Genomic DNA, 15459 nt, shown 5'->3' with positions numbered 1-15459 from the left:
AATGGTCTTACTTAAGTCATTTTGTGGAATGAGCAAATACCAGAAAGCTCGTTCCACCCAAGGCCAGGGACACGTTCCAGTGGGTAACAGTCAGTTACACACTGCTACACTATTTCCAAGGGTTTCTGCAAAGAACAAGTTGCCAACAGAATGGGAATTTCATTCAAGGAAAGTCATCACACTGCCAGGCTCCTGATGGTCCCCTGTGGTGGCTGGAATACATAGCAGGGTCACGCTGCCTGGTGTCTGCTCAGCAGCACGGGGATGCAAGCCGTGGTACCAGCACCTAATGCAGCACGTTGCCCAGTCAAGCCCTTGAGGCTACGGGCAGACCTTGGAGCCGAAAGAAAGCACGACAGACCATCATGTCCAACCACTCATAGAAGTACAAGTGGCCTGAGCATTTCATCTCATTAGCTTGCACAAAAAAAAAGCAGCAACCACAGGCAGTGTGATAGAAAAAAATCTGTGGCTCCAACATTTCACTCCACAGTGCTCCATGCCCACCACTTGCCTAGAAGCAAGGCTTGCACCCCAGCATGCCCCAGATCATTAGTTTTGGGGGTTCAGGTGTTGCTTCAAAGGTGTGCAGCAACACGTCACATCTGCAGAGCCACAGGTACCCTGCCCTGGGCGGTGACGCATTTTGGGAAAGGACCAGGGAAGAAAGAAGCCAGAACCTGAAAAGAGCTGGATGGCAGACGTCTAAGTGGCAAGGTTTGCCTCTAAGCTCATCCTGGTGTGTGATCGCAGACAACAGTACTGTGCGGGCACTGAATGCTTGTATCAATGACCCATGTCCTAAGCCCCACATGGCAGTACCGTCCCCTGCCACCGGCCGGACCCTTCCCTGCCCTCCTGCCCTCTTTCCGAACACCACAGAGCCTGTGGCCCCAGCCTGCCTCCCTTCTCTGCAGCCCACAGAAAGCACTGACTGCTGAAACTGCAAGAGCTGCACCAGGAATGAGCAGGTAATTATAAATTACAGACACCAGATCAGGCAGAAGACAAAGAGCCCAAGTTCAGCTCGCTCCTGGGTCAGGCTGGAGGCAATCACTTCCCTGCGGCAGGGCAGGGTGGAGCCCTGCTACATGGGCAGTGCAGGTTTCTCACTGCTCATCCCTGCCAGAAGGGCTTGCAGGTCAATCCAGCCGAGTTTTAACCTTGCAGTGGCACTGTGGCACTGAGAAATTCCACACAAGACTGGGCTGAGACCCAGGCAGAAAAGGCAGAGAGGTGCCCAGGACCAGGGCCAGCTGGAGGCACCAGCAAGACAGGTACCTGCACACTCCCTAATTCCTTCAGTTAAGCAGGGCTTTGGGAGCATTGTTTTATTTTCAGCCATTTTCCCCTTCTGGCAGTGCATAAAAGCAGATGGATCCAGCTGTGCCATGAATGGGAATGGGGCAGATTTGGCTGGCCACGCTTCAGGTAGACACAGCTCCCATTTCCCAGCTACATCGGTGCTATGGTGCCATGCCTGGTTCTTTGAGCTTGTGAAAGGTGCCAGACTGGCAGACACCTTTTTCAGACCTTCAGGACTCACGCTCACACCCCCCCTTCATCTACCAGGAACCAACCTGATGAAGGTGAGAGGCAGCTCAGCTCCCATGTGAGAAAGGCAGATGGAAGTACATGTACAGCCCTGCAGCAAAGGGATGGGGAGCTTTGTCCCTGCCAGCATGATGCCTCCAGCAACTGCTTCCAGCCCTGCAAAGTTTGGGGTCCCCACAATCATGACCTTCCAGCTGCCACGCTCCCCCCTCGCAGGTCAGGTCCAAGCCCCCCTCTCAACATCATGCAAATGCCATTAAAGGAAGAAGGGAGGCGGTGGGAGTGGGGGGGGGGGGGGGGGAACCTTTTGTTAAGACTGCGGAAATTTTCAGTAAAATGAAAACAAATTGCTCTAAGTAAACCATTTGTCACAGTCTGATTACTCTGCTGCCACTCTGGGAACACCAATTTGTCATGCTAGATCAGGATAACAGCAGGCTGACTGTACGAAATGGCACGCTGCCTTCTGGCTTTCTGCTTGCAACTGGTGAGGACAGTGGGGATCTCCCGCAGAGTCTTCCCAGCATCCTGTCCCTCCTGGCAGCACAGGCACACACACCCTGGGCCCTGCGGCCAGCTTCGCACTGCTGATGACCCCCAAAATCCCAGCAAGTGTCTCCATATCCCGGTACTGCAGCTCCACCTGTCTAACACGCTCCCTTTACATATTTATCCCAAAGCACCTACCTAGGGTACGAGGTGTCCACAACAGGGACTACTTCTTGCACTCCTGGTGGGCAAAAAAACTGCCCTGAACCGAAATTTGGCCTCAAAGTGCCATGGCAATGCATCTAACATTCATAATTTCCCTTTCATTTTGCTTGTGTCCAGTTTGCTACGACTTCAGGAATCCCTGCCTCCCTCTCCTTGGAGATAGCTCAGATTTTCACCAGTTTGCACTTGGAGTAATAAAAATTAAACAAACAGACACGCAGAAAACAAAGAAATGCTGCATGGTTCACAATTAAACCATAGGCACTGTTACAGCAGGTACTTAAAGAAAGAAGGTTAGTGCAAGGCAGCAAAAAACAGAGCTTAGCCAAAATGCATAAAGCATGGGAAAATAGCTGAAAAAATTCCCAGCCTAAGAATTAATTCCCTTAGCTTCAGTGTCCATAGCTAATAAATAATTATCGGAGTCTCCAGTGCTTGTGTCTCTCTGGAATTATGCAGCAGTCTGTAATGCTGAAACAAAACAATTAACTCCAGCCCAAACAAGAAAAAAAAAAAAAAATCAAAATGGCATTTTGGGTAAAATGTTCCATTCAGTCCAATGCAAAATCCTTCATCTCAATTTCAAATTATTGATCTTTTTTCTAAACCTCTTCTCCTTGTAAATCGGTAAGTCAATATTTAAATAAAGAAATGCTCTTTTTGAAAAGAAAGCAAAACAATGAACAACTTTTGTTTGCAAACCAGATGAATTGGCTAGGTTTTTCCTATTTCTTTAACAGTAATAAATAAAAAAGGGGAATAACAGAAAGACCTGAAATTTCAAAAATTTCTCCTTCCCTTTTTGGGGCTTGCCACGTCCCCACTGTACCAGTAAATGATGTCAGTTATCTTCCACTGTCCAGAATATTCATTGTCAAGTGCTTTTCCTGCCGCTACTCCGGGCAGTCTCTGGCCAGCAGCAGGAAGGACCACCTGGATCTGCCACCCACCAGCCCACCTCTGATGCACAGTCCTGGTCCAATTTCCTCCTTAAAGCCCTAAAAGCTGGGTAAAGGAGGTGAAGAGAGATGCTATGAGCACATCACCTCTGCAGAACAGCAGAAGTCAAACCTTCCTTTCAAAGCCACCGGAGTTCTCAGTGAAAGAACCAATGTAAAAAAATAATTACGTATTTTAAGGGTTCAGGAATATTCCATGCTAAGAGAAGGCAGCATGTCCCCAAATTGATTAAAAGCCTCCTCGTTCTCTTTCACAGTGCCTGGAGCCCCCAGGACTGGCACTGAGACCGTAACCACAGCAATCTGCTCCACCTCATGGGTCCCCATTGCGCTCAGCCATGGGGAAGATGAAGCAGTTAATGGAAAACAAGCTCAGTGCGGAGACTGGTGGCACTGGTTACAGTGCACGCCACCACTGGCCGTTCAAAGCCCTTTCTTCCTCTGCTTCTAAAAACTGCAACGCACCTTCAATATTAAAACCTTCTGTTTCCACTGGAGGGAAAGGCCTTTAAAAATAACCTTTCGTTGAGAAAAACTGAAAGCTGTAACCACGACTGGCAACCTCTCACACAAAGAAATGCTCCCCATGCCAGGCACAGCGCTGCTTATATGGCTCTGCACCCCACCCTGACACTCTCTAGCCACATGGAAACAGGCTGACTAGCAACAGTGGGAACCACCCAAAGCCACTTCCACGTCCTTGGGAAGAAACTAGCACCTGGGGTATACGGGGAGAGATGTGCTCAGCTTGCCAAAACGAATGCTTATAGTGACATTATGAGGAGGGAGACCTGACCCCATCCAAAAACGGATGTCATGGTTATTCTGAATGCAACAGAAAATGCATTCTGCCGTTCCATGGTACAACTTAACCACTTAACTTCAGTTCCTTATTTCGCTATCCCTCCATGATCTCGGTCACAAGAGGCAGCCAGAAACACACAGGCTATGTTCTCTAAAGCTACCCAGCCGGACACTGTAAGGGGTCTCGGGGATAACACCATAAGGGGTATAAAGTGAGGGTTTCAGCCCTTGCCCAGTTTGCTGTGCTCCACCATGGGTGTTTCTGAGTGACCCTGTGAGTGCAGCGATGGAGCCAGCTGTACGCTCCTGCAGATGGAGCGATGACTGAAGCTCCTGAGTAAGTAAGGAGGGTCTTAGGCTGGTTGCTGTCACCTGGCCTAGTGAAGGTCAAGCCATGTTGTGCACCCCTCTGAGACATACAGAGCTGGAGTTTCTTTCCTCCCGTTATTTGGCATGGCTGACCAGAACAAGGGTACCTCTGACTGGGTTATCTCGAGGTACCCGAACTCCCCACTGAGGGCTGCCTTGCAGATGCATGTCTCTCTGTGTAGCTGGAGGGAGATGGGGCTGCTGGGGCAGCAATGAGCCACAGCCAGGGCTTAGCGCAGAGCAGCACGCAGTAGCACCAGGCATCTTCCCAGCCCCAGGCTCTGACGGTACAACAGCTAACTGCAGACACAGGTACACAAAGCAAATGTCCCCAAAGCTGTTCCTGAGATGTTCGGCTAAACCCTGCCAAGGGGTCCAGACAATATCCCAGCCCAACAGGAACATTACAGTGAATAGCATGCACAAGGTGGGAAGAGTGAAGCTGACCAGAGAGCAGAGATAAGGCAGCATCACCCAGAGACCCAGTGATACTCTGGGACTTCCACGTCAGGACATTTTTTTGTCACACACACATATACAAGTGAGATACAAAGCTAATTAGACATGCAAGAGGGCTCTGCTGTAGCAAGACTATAGCTAACAATCTTGTGTGGGATGTGATTCCTGCTGTAGCATTTTGGATTCAAGGCAGGCAGCATGGGCAGAGTACCTTTATCTAAGGGCTTCCAGGGGCTGTAAACATCAGCTTTATCTTTAAGAAGGAAGACAGCGAGATTTAAATTTTTAACTTCTCTTAGGAAAACCTCACAGCAGCTCTACAGCATAGGTCGTCCTCTCCACCAAGCATGTGCTTGGGGTGGGAAGGGGACCAGGCAAAACCCAGACCATTTTGCTGCTTCAGGAGGACATTGAGACACAATTCAGCATTTAGCCATCTGACATCTCCAGTGTTCTAAAAGCATGACCCAGTCCATTGGGATTTAACCAGAGGCAAACACAACATCCTAAAGAATAGTGCATGAACAACTTGATCTGCTCTTGCAAGCTGAACTAACTAGTAGCTGTGGCTTCACTTTGTACAGGGTAGAAAGGTGCTCAGCACTGTGCAGAACAAAACACTGATACCACAGCAAACACAGACTGGGACTTGTCTCCTCCTCCAGCCTAGCACAGGGCTACGCCACACCACTCAGGACATATAAAATTGTCATCACCACCCTTTGACAGTGCCATTAAAAAAGCTCATTTGCACGTCACCTCACCTTAAGGCATTCCACGGGGGTTTCTCAGCTTGGTGGTTAAACATGGACAGAACGGAGCCGCACAGTCCCTCAGGCTGCTCATGGGTGCTGAGGATTTCTTTCACAGCTCCTTGAGTGTTAAGCCCAGACAGGCAACGACAAACAAAGTAACCCATCCCTCATGGTTTCACGGCTGAGCAAAGGCACTTTCTCAACACCAGGATTCACTGCCCAGCCCAGGGGCCCCTGGTTCATGCTGTAAGAGCTGTGATTCCCCCCATGCTGACAGCAGGAATGAAGGTGAATTTGAAAAGCTAGGGACCTCTTGTGCCACATTATTTGTTTTATGGAGTGGAGATTTCACTCCTTGCATATTTGAAAGCCATTTAGCTGAAAGGGACAAATCTGTAGCTATAAGTTCCAGCTAGATATTGTATCATAGTAGTAATAATGAAGTACTGAATTACTTGTTATGGCAATTGTACAAGTTAAATGCATTGTGTTTCAATGGACGGGCCAACAGACACTGGGACCATTCCTAATGAACCCATGAGAAGTAAGAAAGTAAAGAAAGGTGATCTCTACAGCAGTCAAAGCACTTCACATTTCCAAATGGGTCCACACTGCACATTAGAAACAATTTTCAGGGCTCAACAACAAATAAACCCTCACTGATTTAAGCACCGATATTACTGATTACAAGGCAGTAATACCTACAAGGGGAATCATAATTTCCTAAAGCTCAATGGCTTTCTTAAGCCATTTTTATAAAGCTTTAAGTTGGCACTTCCCAGCCATAGGGATGAACATAAGTGATTACTGCAGCTGAGACTTTTGTCTTAGAGGAAGGAAGGTAGCTAATTTCCAATAGTCATTTAAGTCCTAATAAAACAGCAATGGGTGGTTTCCTCATCCCACTTCTAGGTCAATTCTGGAAGACCACACATTCAAGCCAACACAAGTGAAATGCTGGTGAAGCTGAGGGAGTAAATCACAGCAGTGGGAGATCAAGCTATAAAGGGGATTTCTTTTCCTCCACAGAGACCATTAGCTATATCATGTTAGTCACCAGCCTAAGTCATCAATTCACCTTCATCATATTAGCCACAAGCATCTGTCAACAGCTGAGCACAGACAGCTCTTGCAGTGAACACACTGCAAGGTAATGGAGAGAGAAGTACTCATAATTCAAAAGGCAAGTTCGGTGTGTGCTTCTCTAGTTGAAAGAGTGTGGAGATTTTCCTCTTTATTGTGGCCCTGCAAATTCCAATTGATCTGAAACCAACTTGCATTTTCTAAATGCTGCTGCTGCGTTTGAACTTCAGTGAAAAATCCATTTGCTAGAAATGAAGGTTGCCAATTAAAATCGGTCTGTTTATGTTGCTTTGGGGAGCTGAGGGGGAGAGAGAGAAAGAAAGGAAAAGCCAAATAATTCATTAAGTGATCTATATTGTGCCACTACCATTGGCAATTATAATTATCCTAATAAGACTTTCCCGCTTATATAAGCCCTTCCATTCAGGGATCTCAAAACACTTTGCAACCATTAATGACGTTAGCTTCATAACATTCCTGACCTCGTTTACAGGGGAGGGAATTGAGGAAAAGAGAGAAAACAGCACCATTTTCTCTAACAGATAGCTTTCATTTTGTAACTGCCTGTTCAGTTTATACCTGAAACTAAATCACACTTAAAAATCAGGGTCAGTTTTGAGTTCTTGTGCTGGTAGCCCTTGACTCACAGTTTGAGTGTGAAAAAAAAAAAAAACGCTAGTGAGAATTGTGTGAGCAGGGGAGGCCTATCTGCAAACCTTCTGCAAAGAGCCTTAGGTGCCTCAGATCTGTCACCCAGGAAATGTGGCAAACTCATACAGAGAGCTCCTGCCTCAGGCCCTCGCACAAAACCATCCCTTTTCCTACCTCAAACAGCACTGGAGTGTGGGACGGGTGTTCTCAGTGTCCATTCCTCCAAATCCACAGTTCTTGATTTTGGCTCCTTCTCTGAAAGGAAAAATGACATAGAAGTAACATGAAATCCTGGGTACAGAAAATGAAAAACCAAACTGGAACAAATAGTTGAACACATTGCATTCTATGTACCTAGGAGAAAGAAGGACTTGAGTAGCAGCCACCATGGGTTTCTAAAGAACAAATTGTGTCAAAACAATGTAATTTCCTCCTGTGAGAGGGTGATAGGTTTTGTAGATAGAAGAACAGCAGCAGATGTCATATATCCTAACTTTAGACACTGTTTTTTATAGCATTCTCATAGCTGAATTAAGGAAGCTAGGGAGTTTCACACTGCAGAAGAATGCAGAAGTGGCTGGGAAGCAGTACATGGAAAGCTGTTAACAGTGTTGCGCTGACAAAACAGCAGGATGGACCTGTGCTCCATGGGGAGCTGCCCTGGGTCTAGGACTATTCAACACTTCCACTAATGATCTGGATGATAAAACAGAGTGCGCTTATTAAGTCTACAGATGATGCCAATCGAGGAAGAGCAACACATCCTTTGGAGAACAGACCTGGAATTGAAAATGATTTAACAAATGAGAGCTCTAGTCCCAAACACCAGAATGCTCTTTAACAGGAATGAGGGTTTGTTTTGCCTGTGAGGTACGTGAAGCAATCCTTCTGCTCTCTCCAGCAGGGGAAAGCACTGGCTGAAACACCAGATCTGGGCTCTGCGTTTCTAGAAAACAGGATGCCATCTGGAGCGTCAAACAAGATGAGAGGTCCAGAGAAAAAAAGAGATTTATTATTATTATTATTATTTCCATTTTCCTTTCTTTCAGAGGAAAGGACTGCAAGAATTTGAACAGTTTACCCTAAAAGGGGAAAACTGAGGCAGGATGCATTAACAGCCTTCAGGTATGGCAAAAAGCCTGTTTTCTACTCCTGTGATGGATGGGATAAGGAGGCCTTTCAGAGCAGGGTGGAGAATGGACAGGAGAGGCTCTGGCACTGGACTAACACGGTAACTACTGACCCAGGAACCATTCCCCTCTGGGCTCCCCAGGGAGAGCCCACGTTTTGCTCTGTGGATGGGAGCTGAAAGGAGAACCTGGGGAACAAAGAGCAGGGAAATGAGTTTGTTGTTTAAAGCCAGAGAGCCATAATGTGCCATATTTGCTAACTGCTGTTTTAAAAAACATTAAAACTAGTTGCCAGGCATGTCACAGGAAGCCAAAGACTCATTGAGGGCAGCAGGGACAGCGACACAAAGAAGCCAAGAAATGCAGAAACAGCTGCCCAGCCAGTTTGGAAAGCTCCAGGAAGAGCTGCTCTGATCCAGCAGGGACCACTTGTAAGCTGCTGCACTCATTTCTGCTGTGGTGCAGGAGAAACTGAGGCAGGGCATGGCTTGGCCCTTCCATCACCATTAATCTGAGGTCTCTAAAAAGCCTACAAAAATGTGCGTGTTTCAGCAGCATAAACTTGTTGGGGTTGTCCAAAACTTTTTCTTCTACAAAATGAAAAGAATTGTAGACCACTCATCAATCTGTTGGAGAGAAGACTGATCCCATAAATTCTCCTTTGCATGGCTCTTCACCCAGTAATATTCTTTTAAAAATGAAATTAACTTTCTTGCTCACATCATTGAAATTCCCTTCACAACCAGATAGCCAAATAATGTTAATACTAATTTTAATTCTGAAAAGCATACAAAAAGGGGAAATTTTCTCATTATTAATGGAAGAAAAAACCTATTTAGCATATCTAAATGAAAAGTGTAAGATCTATAACCCATACAATAGCAATCATGAAAAAGCTACAAGATGGAATTATTCTCTCAGGGCTTTTATCAAGGTGGTTATCGTAAGTTAAATGTGAAATCCACCCAGAAATCACTCAGAGAATTCGGTATTCACACACTTCTCTACTGTAAATAATCCCCCATGCAATACTAAAAGTTCTCTGTTTATGACTCCATAATTTAGGTTGTGTCAGCAATTAGCACTGGAAGTTATCGCACTCTGCTGCATTTTTTAAGAGCTAGAGGAAGCTGGGTACTGCTGGCAGCCAGACCGCTGCCTCATTTGCCCATCAGGCTGGAAAGGAGGCCAGCAAATGCCTCCCGGACTGACGGACAGCAGGACAGCAGGACGTGGACCTTTCACATTCCCTTTTATTGCCTCCTCAGCCCCAGCAGGTCCCTACTGACCTCCAACGAAATGAAGGCACGAAGCTTCCCACAGGGAAAACACCGCTGCACATGTCGGGGCAATTAGGATAAGACTTTCCCATGGAAGCTGAAAGGCAGCAAAGTCTGTCCCACAGTAACACCTTTGTCAGAGGGAGGTGGGGAGCATCAGGCATTTTATGGCTTCTAGTTCAGAAGTTCTTGTAATTAGGCATTACGATGCGTTTTTCATTGTGGAGCAGCCATTTTAATTACTCCTAACGCTCACCGGGGGGAACTACTGCTGTGCAGAAAGCAAACGGGCATTCTCTTGCCTCATATCCACGATGGCAGAAGATGCTAAAAATACACAGTGGTATTTATCTGCTGGTCTACAAGTAAGAGGTGCCACATATAAGGAAGGTCCAGTGAACTCCAGGGTGCAAAATATCCTCCTGCTCTTGCAACCCTGGCTTGCACTCCTGGTAAATCAGCACCTTCGAGAGGCAGCATGCTGCCTGAGAGAGGACAGGAGAAAATCTTTCTTTCCCTGCCTGTCTCTGCCTCTCATCGCAATCTTCCTTTGTTTCTGGATACTTGGATATGATCTAAATTGGATATGATCTAAAATTTGTCTGACCCCTCCATACCCAATGTGAAGCTGTACTTCCTAAGAGATGTATTTGCAGGTGATATATTTGTGTCCAATTTAGGCCCAAATTTCAATCTAACCGACCATTTTCAAATTGTTGAAATGGAGAAAAACCACTTTATGCTTTTTCATGTGAAAGACGAGCCTCCTCAAAGATGAGTTTGAGGCTTCTCTCAGTGAAGCCAGAGGTAAAACTCGGTAAATATGAATATCTGAATAGGAATAGGCTTGAGTACTGCCACCAAAGGTGGTACCATATGCAGGGACCATCCTTTGACGTTTGTTAATTGCATTAGCAGACAACACGAGTGTAGTAGGAGATGGGCACTGATACCCTCGGACTGGTTTGTGGGGAGCTAGCAACAAAGAACAGCCGTAAGATTCAGCTTTGCTCAGTGGGTCAGACTGAAACTGTTCCAATCACTTAATGCCATAAATTTACCAAAGAAACCACAAGAGTGAAAAATGGAAAAGAGAATAAGTTGGGCAGATAACACGTCTAATATCTACTTCCAAAAAGTGCAGAAGTCTGGCACCAGAAGTCTGCATTAAATAAATATGTTTCCATATTCATTAACACAACTGCTATTTTCATTGCACTAACAAGGTGAATTCATTACTACTGCACAGCATCTCTGTATGTTCCCGTGAACTGATTTTAGGAAATTGTTATTTGTAACTGAATTAGAGATAACAGGCAAATGAAATCCCCAAACAAGCTATGACAATCCTGTCTGGAGTAGACCCTGACATTCTTGGTTAGGGTTTATTTTGGCTGACATGAGTTTAAATTCTGTCTCCAGCCATGTTTGTGGTTGTCATTAATTTGACCTGCAGGGCCAGAGGTGGCTGAAGCCAATGGAAACAAGGGTTCGGGTGGAATTCAGACAGGTAAACACAGGCTGCATAGTCAACTTCAAAGCTGTGTAGCCTGTTGTCTTGGGAGACATAAACGTTGGTAAGAAAGCCACAACTGAAACCTAAAAGCTTAACCATATCTTGCTGGTCTCTAACCAACCATCCAGGGGGAACATTTCAGATACCAGCAATTCCTTAACCTAGCACACAAAGGTCCAATGGGCAGGGGATGATGCCACATAAATTCAGGCCTCATTAAGCATTATCTTCCCTTAATAGTGAGGAGTAATTAACCATTGAAAAAATTGGACTGGGGACTTGATAAAATCACCTGATGTCTTTAAAACTAGGTGGGGCATCTGCCTGTTAAAAGCCCCATAGTAACTCAGAAAAGGTCATTGTGGTGGCTTTACTCGGGTGGGCGGCCGAGCTCCACCACAACCGTTCTCTCACTCCCCCTCCTCAAAGAGGAACAGGGAGAAAATATGATGAAAAGGGCTTAAGGGTTGAGATAAGGACAAGGAGATCGCACAGTAATTATTGTGATGGGCAAAACAGACTTAGCATAGGGAGATAGTAAGATTTATTGCCTATTACTAACGAGCTAGAGAAGTGAGAAACAAAGGAAAGAAACCAAAAGCACCTTCCTCCCCATCCACCCTCTTCCACCTCCTCCCCCCGAGCGGCGCAGGGGAACGGGGGAATGGGGGTTATGGTCAGTCTATAGCGCTTCTTCTCTGCCGCTCCTTCTCGGTCACTCTCGTCCCCTGTGCTGTGGGGTCCCTCCCACGGAATGCAGTCCTTGCCAAACTGATGCGGCACGGGCTTCCCACAGGCAGCAGCTCTTCAAGAACTGCTCCAGATATGAGTCCATACCATGGGGTCCACCCCTCAGGAGCAAACTGCTCCAACCTGGGTCCCCCACGGGCAGCAGCTCCTGCCAGGTTACCTGCTCCTGCAAGGTCTCCTCTCCACGCCCTACAGGTCCTGCTCCACTGTGCTCTCCTCCACAGGCTGCAGCGTGGAACCCTGCTCCACCGTGGTACTCCATGGGCTGCAGGGGGACATCCTGCTTCACCATGGGCCTCACCACAGGCCGCAGGGGACTTCTGCTCCAGCGCCTGGAACACCTCTCCCCCTTCGTCTTTGCTGACCTTGGCGCCTGCAAGGCTGTTCTTCACTCCTCTCACTCTCCCAGCTGCTGTGTGGTGCAGCGTTTTTTTCCTGTCTTAAATCTGCTCTCACAGAGGCGCAAAACAACATCGCTTATTGGCTCAGCTCTGGTCAGCAGTGGGGCCCTTACCAAACATGGGGCAGCTTCTAGATCCTTCTCACAGAAGCCACCCCTATGGCCCCCTGCTACCAAAACCTTGCCACATAAACCCACTACAGCTATCAGCTCTACACAGGACACAATGCTACGTGCTGCTTTATTCGCCAGGTCACTCTAAAGCCACAGGGCACCGTTGGTATGAGCTGTCATTTCTGACGCTGCATGAGGTCCTTTGGTTCTCCTGCAACTGGTCCTCCTCTAGCAACAGATGAAGTGTGCTGAATATTACTTCAAAGCTCTCAGATTTTCTGAAGAAACACAAGCCATCCCCATTACATATTCACAGCTGATTTTGCAAACCACAAGGGCAGAGCCTCAGCTAAAATATATCGGTGCAGTTCCACTGAAGTTAAGTGGAGTTTGATCAGCTGTCATGAGATGAAAAATCTCAGTCCCTTATCTCAGGCACCTATGTAATTCCCAGTTTTCCCACATTGTTCACTTAAATCTCCCCTTGATTTCCAGCTAAGACTAATAGCTGTGTACAGACATCTCTCCCTCCCTCAGCATCTTCGGTGCTGTGTCCTGGACTTTGTCTAGCATTTCCTTGATAATTCTGTTTATCCAAATTTTGCCATGTGTACACCTTGTTTTCAGCATGTTTTGTCAGTACTTAAAGGAAATAATCAAGCCTAGTGCTAATCAGCAAATAAATAGACTTAGTGGGGTTATGGCAACAGGATAAACAGGATTAGCACTTCAGGGGGACAGAACGAATACAGATGGGCACTCAACGGGCAGGTTTCGCTATCAAGCCAAGAGTGCCATGCTAAGTAGGGACAGGGGAGCTCTTAAGGCTTTTGTTTCTAGCCAGAGATCTTTAGGAAAATACAACACTACATTGTGGAAGCTGCACGTTTATAAATATTTACACAGCAAGTGAATTCATCAGGAGTGATGATAATATTGCTTTAAGATCTTACTTGCCTTTGCTGAAGGGCTGTAACCATTGGCTACAACATGCATTACAATAATGTGCGCAATGTTCAGCACACTCACTGACTCTGGAGGTCTCCTGTCAAACCTCTGCCTGGAGCAGGGCTAACTTCAGACTGGGACCAGACTGCTCAGCACCTTCTCTGGACGAGGATTCAAAATCTGTGATGGAGATTGCACCAGGCTAAGGGAACCAGGACCAACAGATACAACAACCTGCTCCCTTGCCTAACCACTCCTGCTGTGAACAGCTTTCTCATTGACCCAACGAGAATTGCTCTTGCTGCAACTTGTGCCTGCTGCCTCTTGTCGCCGTGCATCCCTGGTAAATGTCTAGCAGCTCCACCTCTGTAACCACCCTCCCCTCCCTCAGCAGCAGCAAACACATGGGTGAGACACCTCACGTTCTTTCATTGTCAAACCCAAAACTCACCAGCTTGACACAACAAAAGATGAGAAATTCAAATAATTCTCTGCCAGTCCTAATTAATTGCCATCTACATTTTCAGACATTATGACCCATCTTTCTACCTGTCGAGGAGAGGAAGTTTGCCACATGCTAAAGGATTTAAGATACAGAATTTATGGGCTCACGTGGGAATATGCTCTTTGAGAAGCGTGTCCCAAAGCCATGTGTTGCCTTTATGACTACCACTCACAAAATGAATACAGATCTTGCCTACTCCATACTGAAATACATAGGTTGGGATAGGATAGGGCAGGTAATAGAAAATAATACATCTTTCCTTGCGCAGGAGAAGCGCTTAACCAAAGCAAATTAGGTTCAAAGGATTGAATTAACCCTTCCACTAAGAGGATTCCTTTTGCCGCAGAGGAGGAGCAGGGTTGTTCACCCAAAGGATCCAGTGGGATTCTTCTGTTATGTACCAGTCATCTGAACCAATTCAGAGGCATTTTGTCATTTCACAGCACCGGCACAGGGAAGTGGGACTCTCTAGTGCCACATCTTCACCCAGCACCAGAGGGGAGGATCCTTTGGCAGATGCGCTCTCCCCTTCACAACTCTTCCAGGAATGTGAAAAGAGCACTTAATGGGAAGAAAACAGGAGGCACAAATGGACCTTTTTAACTAATGGGAAAAGGTAGAACAACAATCTGGAGTTTGAAACACCTATTTCAAACTGTAAAGAAACACATCTTTAGAACTTATGGTATTTACCATAAGAAATGCCTGAGGTAAGCAGTGTCTTTCTGTTTTTTAATGTTTTCCAATTAATAACCAGCATCTTCTTGCAAAATACATGGGAGCACAACACGGAGAACATTATAGATCTGCAGCCTTCCTATAGCCTATTTTTTAATTACAGAGAAAGGATTCATTCCTACTTCTACCCCAACGTTCTCAAAGTTGACAGCCTCACTGACAACAGGAGGAGAAGCAGAAGGAATATCCTTACACCTGTAGATTTCCATGTGGAAACAAAAACAACCAGCAGAAATGCTACAAAGTGAGAGCATTTCTTCACACTTCATGGGAAAGAGAGGGAAAAGGGAAAGAGGAAAATAAGCACTTCTGGTGCACTAAGTGATCATTTATCTTTGTTTCTTAGTAGCCTTTGTGAATGCAATTGCTGTACTGAACTTGGCACACTGCCTGTAATATTTGAGGACTTTGCTGCCTTAGCAAAGCGTCTCTCCTGAATTCATTCCATTCACAGGTTGTTGCCGAACAAAAGAGTCTGTCCTTTTTTATTGTTGTCATCTAAGGAAGTTCACAAGAGAATAGGTGCAGAGCCCTTAGCCTTTGAAAAAACCGTTTGTAAATAACTTCTACCCTCCACTTGGGAAATACTGTAGCTGCAACACATTTTGATACCACCATAAAGGCATTTGCATCTAATTTTTAAATTAAAAGAGAGAAAGAGAGAAAGGGAAGGAAGGAAGAAAAAGGAAGGAAGGAAGGAAGGAAGGAAGGAAGGAAGGAAGGAAGGAAG

General features: G+C 46.1%; 1 long non-coding RNA gene across 1 annotated transcript in view; it reads right to left on the bottom strand.

Annotated features, from left to right (window-relative positions):
• LOC118170269 overlaps positions 1 to 15459 on the bottom strand; it is a 70045-nt gene that overhangs the window by 15459 nt on the left and 39127 nt on the right. The window contains exon 5 of the long non-coding RNA XR_004752612.1: positions 7523 to 7603. This is a non-coding gene — a long non-coding RNA (uncharacterized LOC118170269). The remainder of the gene's footprint in view (positions 1 to 7522; positions 7604 to 15459) is intronic.

Source organism: Oxyura jamaicensis, chromosome 7 (genome assembly GCF_011077185.1).
Source record: "Oxyura jamaicensis isolate SHBP4307 breed ruddy duck chromosome 7, BPBGC_Ojam_1.0, whole genome shotgun sequence".
In the NCBI taxonomy this organism is placed as follows: domain Eukaryota; kingdom Metazoa; phylum Chordata; class Aves; order Anseriformes; family Anatidae; genus Oxyura; species Oxyura jamaicensis.
Note: the sequence above shows the minus strand (reverse complement) of the source record. Positions and strands in the feature narration are given on the sequence as shown.